We start from the raw sequence: 10,873 nt of genomic DNA, 5'->3' as shown, positions 1-10,873 counted from the left end.
TTTGTTGAAATTTATAGCACACGTAACTGCATCCTCATTGATAAGTGATGTTTTATCAAGATAATGTAAGAGTTCAGCAGATTCTTCAGAAATATTTTCGCCGTTGTGTTTGAATTTATAAAGCTTTTGGAGAAAATCATTCCAACCAATTTCATTGGCACTCACAGTAAGGAAAATAGTTAGTTTACCCAACTGTCTAATCATGGCAAAAAGGTCTTTTTTACGATCCATCCAATACCACATTGAATTTGGAATAGCTCTTAGAAACGCAAGATTGGTTTCGATACAATCGTTAATGTATTGTTCATCTTCAATTTGTTTTCTAGTAATTTTAGTATCTTCACTAACGTTTTTAAAAGCAACTGTTAGAGAGTCACGGACTCGAATCCTCATAATCTTCATTGCCATATACAATAAATGATAAGGTGTAACTGCACGACGATAAGATCTTCTAAGCTCACTAGTAGCCATCATAAATGGTGTTACTTTAAAGCTATCTCTAAAATTACGGAACTGACCAAGGTAAATTGCAGGAAAAAAAAGATCAAATGCACGTTCATCAAATAATAAACTTTGAGGTAAATTTTCTTCGCCAGGTGCAATACGTAAATATTGTTCTTCATCCCACATTAATATCTGTTGGTGCGCCGTAAGTCTCTCTTCTATAGGAATGTGTTCGCTGACATCATTTTGTTCAACTTTGTCGTGAATTTGATTATCATTAAAAAATGAATCATCAATTTTAATATCGTACATTCTATACAACGGAGACGGTATTAAAAATTGTAGCCAAGCTTTAATTGTACGCTTGTTAACAATGCCATGTAAGTAACTAGATCGGTGAATTTTCTTACGTTTAATATGTACATTTACACAATAATCGTCATCAATATTTCTTGGAAGAGATTTGACTATTGTATTAACTGAAACAGGCACGTTAATTACTTGACCATAAATGCCGTATTGACCATTCACATGTCTCAGACGTCTGATCTGCATAAAAGGAATACGAGGCGAAATTAATCTTTCAGAAACTAAATCTAAAGGTGGTAGATGCTGAGGTACATCTCGATATTTGAAGCCGTTATATGTTGACAGTACTGGAATATTCTTCTTGTTTAAAGCTTGTATGCATGTATTACAAAGCTTCGTATTTTCCATAGGTACATAAGGTATAATTTGTGTTAGAATATCCTTATGTTCAATAGATGGCTCTTTTAAATCATTTTTAAACCACAATCTGTCACATACTGAGCATGGATGTCCCAATGAATTGTCCAAGAATTTTATTTTAAATTCCTTATGAGCTCGTTTAAATTGATGATAATTGCTATATGGTAAATCCATATCTATTTGCTCGCCAGTGGAATGATTAATTACTAACTGGTCTGAAGAGTTAGAATAAATAGAGTTTACATCTGATTGAGGTAATTCCTGATCCATTATTGTAGCCTGGTTTAACGAAATGCATTTTTCATCCAGTACAATGTCTTGATTAGACAATACATGTATAATAGAAGCGTCATCTAAATATTGATTATTTCGTTCTCGAGATCGTGAACTTTGCTCAATGTTTGTTGATGTTATGTTTTTTGATATTATACGTTGATGACACGGCATAAAAGAATTTTCCATATGCACATCAGCTTGCACAATAATATAGTTGTGATTGTTATCTTTTGCAGTATACAACGATGCATCTTGAAGAAGTAAAAGTAAAAAAAAAAGACAAAAATCCCAAATGTATCAAAAGAAGTATAAATTAAAAAATAATCATTAGCAGTACTATTATTTATTGCTGTGAATTTTAAATTATATAAATTTGTACCGGTAGTCATAGGCTGAGCCGATGGTTCAGAAGTCACTAGTAAATTCGAAGTCGATGGAGCACATAAAGTTCCATTCGCAGACAATTGGTTTTATTGAAGAAATAAATGCAAAATAAATGTCAAAAAATAAAATAAATGTAATAACTTCAAATAACTTCAAATAACTTTAAAACATAAAGACCAAACAAAAAGAAACAATAATTAGCAATAATATTTGTTATTGCTGAGACATTTAAATTATTTAAATTTGTACCAGTAGTCACAGGCTTAGTTGATTGTTCGCAAAGAAAATTAGAAGTTGACGGAGTACATAAAATTTCATTCGCAGGCAATTCATATGCTTTTTGAATCATTTTTCTTCGCAGCCAATGAACCCAACAACGTTTTGCATTAGCGCGCATTATGTTTTCCTTATTTTCCTCATTATTATCCTTATTTTCCTCATTATTTTCCTTATTTTCCTGATTCCTTTTCCTACGAAGACGATAATCTCTACATTTCTCTGCATTATTTATAGGCATATTGAAAACTTAAAAAGAAATTGAAATGTATACTGATCCTGGTCAATAAGAAAGCTGCAAGAGATTATAGTTTAATAATAAATTTAAAATTAAAATAATTAAAATAATTAAAATAATTAAAATAAAAAGAATAAATTTTCAACAATAATTAATAACAAATAATAAAATTTAAACTATAGATAAATGTGAACGCTTAGTCTTAATTTTTGTATTGTTGCTAAAGAGAATTGTTTGAGATCTACGTCCGATCGACATTATTGTTTTATTAATTTAAATCGCAACGTGTTCAGCAACTTTCTGTACGATTTTCTAGCCATTTTTTAGTGAATCTGAAAACTTAAGCCACACAACATTTACTTCTCCATCTTCATTGTATTCAATATGAAATAACTACAATTTTCCCGAATGCCAATATATACTCTACATTTGTAATAAAATAAAATATAACTTCAATAAAAACTTTAATAAAATAAAGATAATAAATATAATTTAAATAAAATACAATTATTAACAAAATTAATAAAATAAAACAACAAATAAGAAAAAAAAAACTCTTGGTTAAGTAAATACAAAGTATAATACTATATTGGCTCATCAGACAAAAAGCCTTGTAGCTTAAAAGCTCTGGTTGATAAATTAAACATAATAAGGAATTACGGTTATAACAAAAAATTAAACACGAGTCTCACCTCTTGCACCCTTCGCTTGTATACGGATTCAACAAAAAGGTTCACCTCGTTTATGGAAGTATAAGGAATACTTATACTTTTCTTATTTCGTTCTAGCTTAAATCGCTTTGTTCGTCGCTTTCTTGGTAAATTCTTCGCTGCTCATCTAAGACGTATCGTCGTAGGCGTCTAGTGGAAGAATAGGACGAGTGCTTTGTTAAATAGGCCTAGCAGGGAGCGTGCTTAGCAACGGTTTAGAAAGTGGGAAGGACGATAAGAAAATTTCGTTATTTTCAATCTTTTCAAAATGATTTAGCCGCGTATTTCGAATATACGTTAAGAATCTATAATCTTTATAAATGGTACTTAAATTGTTATTACGTTGAGTGCCTCACGAATTTTGAAGGAAATCCTCGTCAGGCTACGCTCGTTATTTAGTATTGAAAAAGAATTATAACTTCAAAACAATCACAATAAATTCATATTGCACAATACGTTTCCATTCTTTTATGCTAAATTCTCCATATTTTTATAATTAATTACAGATTACCTATCATAATGATAACATATTATTATTATTATTATCGTTATTAATTTTCCTTGTTAGTTTTTAATTTCTCTAGTTTATTTATTAATGTTATTATTATTACATTATTAGTAGTATTATTATTAATTTTATTTTTACATAGAACATAGTTAATAAAGAAACCTGTTTCTCTTCCCTGCTTGATGATCAATAATATTTTCTAATGTAAGAAGATTATTTTTCTTCTACCATTATATTTTTATTCTCATTTATTTATTGAGGTTATTTAATTTTATATAAATATAAATATATATATATATATTTGGGGTTTTGAATTGTTAAGAAGTGTAGATATGAATGTGTGAATGGTATGAGTGTGAAAGTGATTGAAAGAAATGAAAGAATGCATCCGGTCGAGACAAAGGAATAGCGTTAGATAGGAATTTTAGTTTAGGTTTAAGGTTACATCATCTGGACTTGTCGCCTTTGTATCGCTACATCGAAGTCTCCCGAACGTTCTCGAAAATGTGAAATACCGGAAAAGCCTTTGCGCGTGGCTTGGAATGATCGGGAAGTTTCCAGGGAGATGGCGAGAAAAACAGGAGACGATGGAACGAATGTAGGATATAAGTGGGCGATGGGAAGGACGGTGCGTTGCGTTTTTCTGAGAGTTGAATAAGAATTGAGGAGTGATAAGTGTAACGGGAGGTACGAAAGACAACGGGGAACTGCGAAGGATACGATAGGCGACGACGAGTCGGATTCGGGTGTTCATTGCGGTTGATTTCGGGACGTGGGGAGTTACTCTTATTATTAGATTATTAGATTATTAGATTATAGATACTTACCATTTTATTTTCTTTTTACAAACATTATACCTTGTTATTTATTTTTAATAAATACTACTTTACTGTTTTCATTATAAATATATATCACCATTATACATAAATTCTTACATATATATATATATATTTATAGCGTGACCAGGTTAAAAGGAGGAGGATTGAAAATATGAGTAGATAAGCTACTAATTATTATTTTCTATTAAGTAAACTAAATAACTTCAAAAAAAAGAGAAGAAAAATATTTTCAATCGATCGACATATTATATATATATAAGAAAGAATAAAAAGAATTACTTCAAAAATATAAAAATATAGATATCAGTCCACATTAAATGTAAGGGAGATATATCGAATTACTTTATGCGTCAACGGCCATGGCGCGGTTACAGCATTAGTTCTCGCTCGATCATTTAAGTAAAGCAGCGCTGAGTACGATTAGTATTTGGATGGGTGACCCGCTTGAGAAAAAAAGGGGAAGAAGAAGAGAGACAACTTCATGCCGTAAACTTGAAATCGTATTTGCCGCGCGTCGTAAATACCGACAAACTTAATGGTGTCGTTTTCCCAGACGCTTGGAACCAAATCGCTCCCCATTACATTATCCCAAACGCGCTAAAAGAAGTATTACTTCAAAAATAGGAAAAAATATTTACCAAAAGTATTATGTTTTACAGGAACATGGGACGTCATCACATAAAGATCATCGATGAGAATGCTTTTAAGAATTTAAAACAACTCGTCGAGATTTAATTATTCGATCTAAATAAAAAGAAAAACAATTATTATAAAACGTGAGATAATAATAAATATTAGAATAAATAAATCAATTTTTTTTTCAGTAAACTAGGGCATAATTATATCATTTCTTTGCATTTGAACGTGTTTAAAACCATGATTAATCTCACGAAACTGTAAGTAAACCGAGTTTAATCTCCTACGTGTCGTAAAAATATTTAATTGGACTTATCCACGTGTATAAATCATTGCGTGCTACGATTAATGAAAACGTCACGTATCTTAATCAAATCAAATCTCCCTATTAAATCGATTCTCTTAACCTTAATCCTTTTCATAATGTATTATCAAATCCCTCGTAATTACAGATTGATCGGTTAAAGCCCGATAGAAGATTTCTCGACTGATGTATTAGATCCTTTGGCCAATCTACGATCTCTGTAAGTTTTCATTTGATTTATATATAAATCTTCCCCTTCTTAGTTAAATTCTTAATTCATTATCAATATGAAATAATTAATATCAAACTTTATTTTCAATATCTTCTTTTTCTTCTATAATTCATTTTATTTTTGATTTCAGCGGTGTCAAAGGAATCAAAATGGATAATCTGGACAAAGATTCGTTTAATGTTTTCACTAGCTTGGATTTTATGTATGTTAATTAACATTGATATAAACGTCATTTTGTTTGTTTCCTGTTTCTTTTTTCTTTTGCAGATACTGTGAAAAATTTCATTACTGTATGACGTACGCTTCGAAAGTGCAAATGTGTGCACCAGCCACCGACGATAAGTCATAATTGATGATCAAAATTATTTCAATAATATATCTTAATTTATTTTTGTATTATGATAATAGGTCTTTCTTCTTTGATGCATTTGCTAAGCAGGTCCATATTGAAAGGTGCAGTATGAGGAATTTTCTGTGTAACTTTTATAGGCAATGCTTTCGTACTTTGGAAACGATTCACTGCAAAGGACGAGAATCGTGTTCTGAGTATCCTGATTAAAAATCTTGCTGGTTGGTTATTAATAATTTTTTTCTACAATTTTTTGACACATCTTTTCTTCTTATAGTAAATCTTATTGCCATTAAAAATCATTTGATAATCTCCACGGCAAATCAATCAAAAATAGGATTTAACACGTTCACGCCGGGGTGACCCACCAGTGGGTCACACTTTGCTGTTTCGTAGGGCGGCGTGATCCACTTGTGGATCACTTGTTTTCAGAAAATTAGTCATTAAAAAAATAAGTTGATTTTATTTTTTTCAACATTACATATAAAAATTGAATATTATAAACATTACCATTTAATATTTTAAATTGATAATAATTATTTATTTATATTTATGCAACTTTTAAAACATTCTAAGCATAATGTGGGCTGGCCCTTACAACGCGTACAATATGTCGATACTTTTTTACTTTTTTGCGGCATATAATCTATTTTGTATTTTTGATAATTGTTTTTAACATTCTTTACATCGTTTTCTTGTATTCCTGGCAGCCCTTTTGTATGATTGTAGAAAATGTGTACGTTTTCTTGACGGATTTCTCTTTTCTATTTAAGCTTCTTCGATTTCTCTGTGATGACCTTTAATCAAAAGATGATCGATAATTTGTTCTCGATATTTTAAAATTGGAATTTCGTAATAAGCGTGTTCAAACTAGCAACGATATTGGCCCGCCCCATGAAGCGTAACGCGGTAAGATACTACTGCCTCAGGCGGAAAAACGCAGATTTTCGCCACAGCATGAACGTGTTAATTGAAATATAATATATAAATATTAAAAAATAAAACATGTTGAGTAGCTACTGATTAGCGGTACGATTTCGAACGATGGAAATAAATCACGAAAAAAGAAATAAAGAAAGAAAAAAAATGATAATAAAAGGAAGGTAACGCTAGATGTTTCGACATAAAATGCTATTCTATGCTTCGCGATATTATTAGCCGATACGATTTACAACGGCGGTGCAACAATGATCCACTGACGATATGAACCCAACTATAAATCATAGAACCGTTTGTTATAGCAATAGCATTGTGCGTAATCCCTTTTACAGTGTCCGACATGCTGATGGGCGTATACTTGTAAATAATCGCTCTGGTAGACTTGCAGTTCCGTGATAACTACAATAAAGAAAGCCAACTCATGGATGTCCTCTTTGGCCTGCACCTTTCTTAAAGTTTTAGCAATGATTTCGTCAGAAGTAAGACCTCCATTTAAATTCATATTTTATTTGCTTTTATAATATATTTCATTATTATTTTTTGAAATAATTTTTATCGGAGAGGGGTTTACATTAAAAAAAAAAATTAATATAAAAATAATATAATATAAAAATAATAATATAATATAAAATATAATATAATATAAACATCATATAAATATAAAAAATAAAACGTTGTCACCTCTGCTTCAATTAATTATATCTAATTGGTTAAACGTTAAAACGATTTCAAAGGTATCCATTCTTATCCTATCATTTATGTCTTGTGAACGATTCGTACTGATTGCCGCACCGTTGAAAGGACATAACGCTATGAAAATACAGACAGCTACGGCATCGATAATGATCATATAAATCATCGGTTTTATCCTCGCTGTTATTCCAGGTATACACGTTATGATGCAATGTTCGTATATGGATTACAGGTTGAGCTAAAATGTCCTTGTCCTTTTTGGTTTTAACTTTTTCACACTTATCGCGACCTTGTATATATAATATGATTAGTCGTTTAACTAAATTGTTATAACAATTTTTTATCGAACAAATTTCCTTGAAGTTTTAAACGTTTTTGTATTAATATTTAATATTACATCAAGTTCTATTTATTATTATTATCGATTAAATACGTAATTTTGAAACTAACTAGTATATCACGATATTAAAGATGTTTTCTTTGAAAACAAATAATTTAATGACTATGTTTAATACAGTTATTCATTGGAAGACCAGTACAAGATTTTATGGGGCGAATCGAATGTGCTTTCCTTTGAACATAAAGGATCCTTACTCGATCGGATGGCAATATTCCGCATTCATATTTATAGGAGTAAACTTGTTAGGGTAAGAGAGTCGAATGTTCCGTTAGAAAATAATTTGGAACTTAATCGAAGAAGCTCGAGTTAATGTGATTTAATCGTTTAACATACGATCCTTTCATTGAAACCCGATTAACAACTGCAGACTGATAACGATCGACTACGTTTACGTTGGCATGTTCGCAAGCATTTAGAGAACTTGTCACGCAACTTCATTATTAGCTGGCAATATAGAATTTTCTCTAAGATTCTTCTTGTTCGTCTTAACAGATGCAACTTGCTGGGCACCGATTATCATTTTGAAAATCTTGGCTGTGATGAAATATCCTGTACCAGGTATATAAACCTATCTTATATTCGATTATGGTGATATATGACGTAAAATAATAATGATAGTGCACTGATAAGATTCTTTCCTAAATTAGTGTAGATAATAGTACAAGATATTTGCTTTTACGATGCTGATGATGATGATAATAGCAATAATAATTTCCTTTTAATATCATAAATTTAGAAATATTCTCGTTGAAGGTAACAACGATGAACAAAATCAAAAATAGTGTAATTAAGCACTATGGTTATTATCCATTTACTATACCGACATATTCACCGATCATTTCTAGGTCTTCCAACTTCACACAATTCCTTTTTAGCGGAACTTCACGCCAGGGTCGTCGTCTTCGTACTTCCTGTTAATAGTGCAGTTAATCAACTCTTATATACTTTAACTACAACGAAATTTCGAGAGAGATTAATTTGTTTTAAGTTTTTAAGCAAAATACGAATTTACGTATCGAAAAAACTTTCGTCCCAAAGTTTGTTTTCGATTCAAATTAATGAGATCAAAGTATCGAACTTTGAAGATGAATGTTTCTAAGTTTTAAATATCATAAATATAGATTATAATTAAAAAATCATTTTCTATTATACTTTTTTTTAACAGAGTCCCAAATGTCTATTACTTAAGTAGTAGGAATCTAATGTTCTTGATATCATCGAATAAGATAAATGATCCTGAGAAGATACCACCGTTGTGATAGTAAAAGATGATTGGAACGATGATATTATGCGCCGTATCGTGAAATAATATCGTTCTATTTAACATTTTTTCTCGCAGATCATACATTAACACTCCTATTATGATCCCATCTAACGAGATTTGGGCAGAGAGATTATAATCAAATTTGAGATTGTGCCATGTCTTAGAAAATATCGTAAAACGAAACTTTGTAGAATTAAACTATATATTATATATTATATATATATACGTATACATATAATATTTATATATAAATTTTATATATATATATTATATGTACGTATGTATAAGTAAGTACGATCGTAGAAAAATTCAATGGAAAACTCGAACTCGTTTCAACCTGACCACAAAGATATCCGCCTACGTTGAGATCATGCTTTATGTCGTTCATGAATATTTTAAACAAGGATCGCAAATGCATTTGCGAAATTTATACCACCGTCTCAGATCTATCGGCGAATCGTGTTCGACCTGGCAACTCTGTTAGAAGCAAAATATACTTACAAATATTGCAGCTAATTGTTGTGCCCTCTACTCCCTTATCTCTCTCTCTTCTCCCTCTCTCTTTCTATCCATCTCTTTCAACAACTTCATAATTATAATTTTTATCGTTATTAAGAGAACGGAAGATATTCTTTTGGGGTATTACCTCAAGTTACCTATCTGTAACTTCAGTGTGTTGCTAGATTTAATATATATTTACACTGACATATCTTTACTTTTCACTATTTTTGTACAAACATTACAAATTGATATAACAACATATTATTACATATTTATGTTAATAATATTAAGTATTAGTATATTATTACGAATTGATATATAAAAAATTATTACAATTTGCAACGATCGTTTAAACAAATCTAACTGAATTGTTTATCTCGCAGGAAACTTCTCTCGATTAATTATCTCGACAAAATCGGTAGAGACGCATCGATGGAAATGAAATCGCTTATCGATTCGTGCCAACGAGCTGGTTTATCCCATTAGTCCTCGAGTATGGAACCTTGGTTCGCTAAGTTGAAGGTGTAACCAGATGAATCGATCGAATCCGACGGGATTGCGATTGTAAATCATTGAGGCAATAGAAAAAAAAAAGAAAATGATAGTGTGTGAGAGAGAGAGAGAGAGAGAGAGAGAGATTAACCAAAAAAAATATTAAAAAAAGAATAGTTTGTCCCAGGAATCATCGTTCAAATGACCAATGACACGTAGATAATTTATGGTGGATAGTAAACACATATATAAGAAGATCCCGTAAAAACTCGAGATACTCTTTTCAAAGTTATATTCGCGTTCTATTAGTCTATGTAGACTATATCGGATTGATTATATGTATAATATGTGTCATGTATGTTAGAACTAGAATTTTTCTATTATCGTAATAAGTCTTGAAATCTTTTCTTTGTGCGTAAATCATCAAGATGATAGGAAAGAAAAAAGAAATGGTAGGTCGTAGGAATCATCATCGTTCAAGTAACCGACACGTGTGTAATTTAATTTAGATAGTATTGTAAATATCCCAGCACATAAGAACATAAGATTAACTAACTACTTCCTACTACAACCCGTATTGTCCGACTGCCCTTTTATATTTTTCCGTCGAACACGAAGCATCGGCCTCCCTCCACGGGTGACGCATACAGCCTCTGTTC

General features: G+C 30.9%; 1 pseudogene; it reads left to right on the top strand.

The window, feature by feature from the left end:
* Positions 1–5,280: 5,280 nt before the first annotated feature.
* On the top strand, positions 5,281–9,056 carry LOC122525763 (annotated as a pseudogene).
* The last annotated feature ends 1,817 nt before the right edge of the window (positions 9,057–10,873 follow it).

Source organism: Polistes fuscatus, unplaced genomic scaffold (genome assembly GCF_010416935.1).
Source record: "Polistes fuscatus isolate 324 unplaced genomic scaffold, CU_Pfus_HIC Scaffold9, whole genome shotgun sequence".
Lineage (NCBI taxonomy): Eukaryota > Metazoa > Arthropoda > Insecta > Hymenoptera > Vespidae > Polistes > Polistes fuscatus.
Note: the sequence above shows the minus strand (reverse complement) of the source record. Positions and strands in the feature narration are given on the sequence as shown.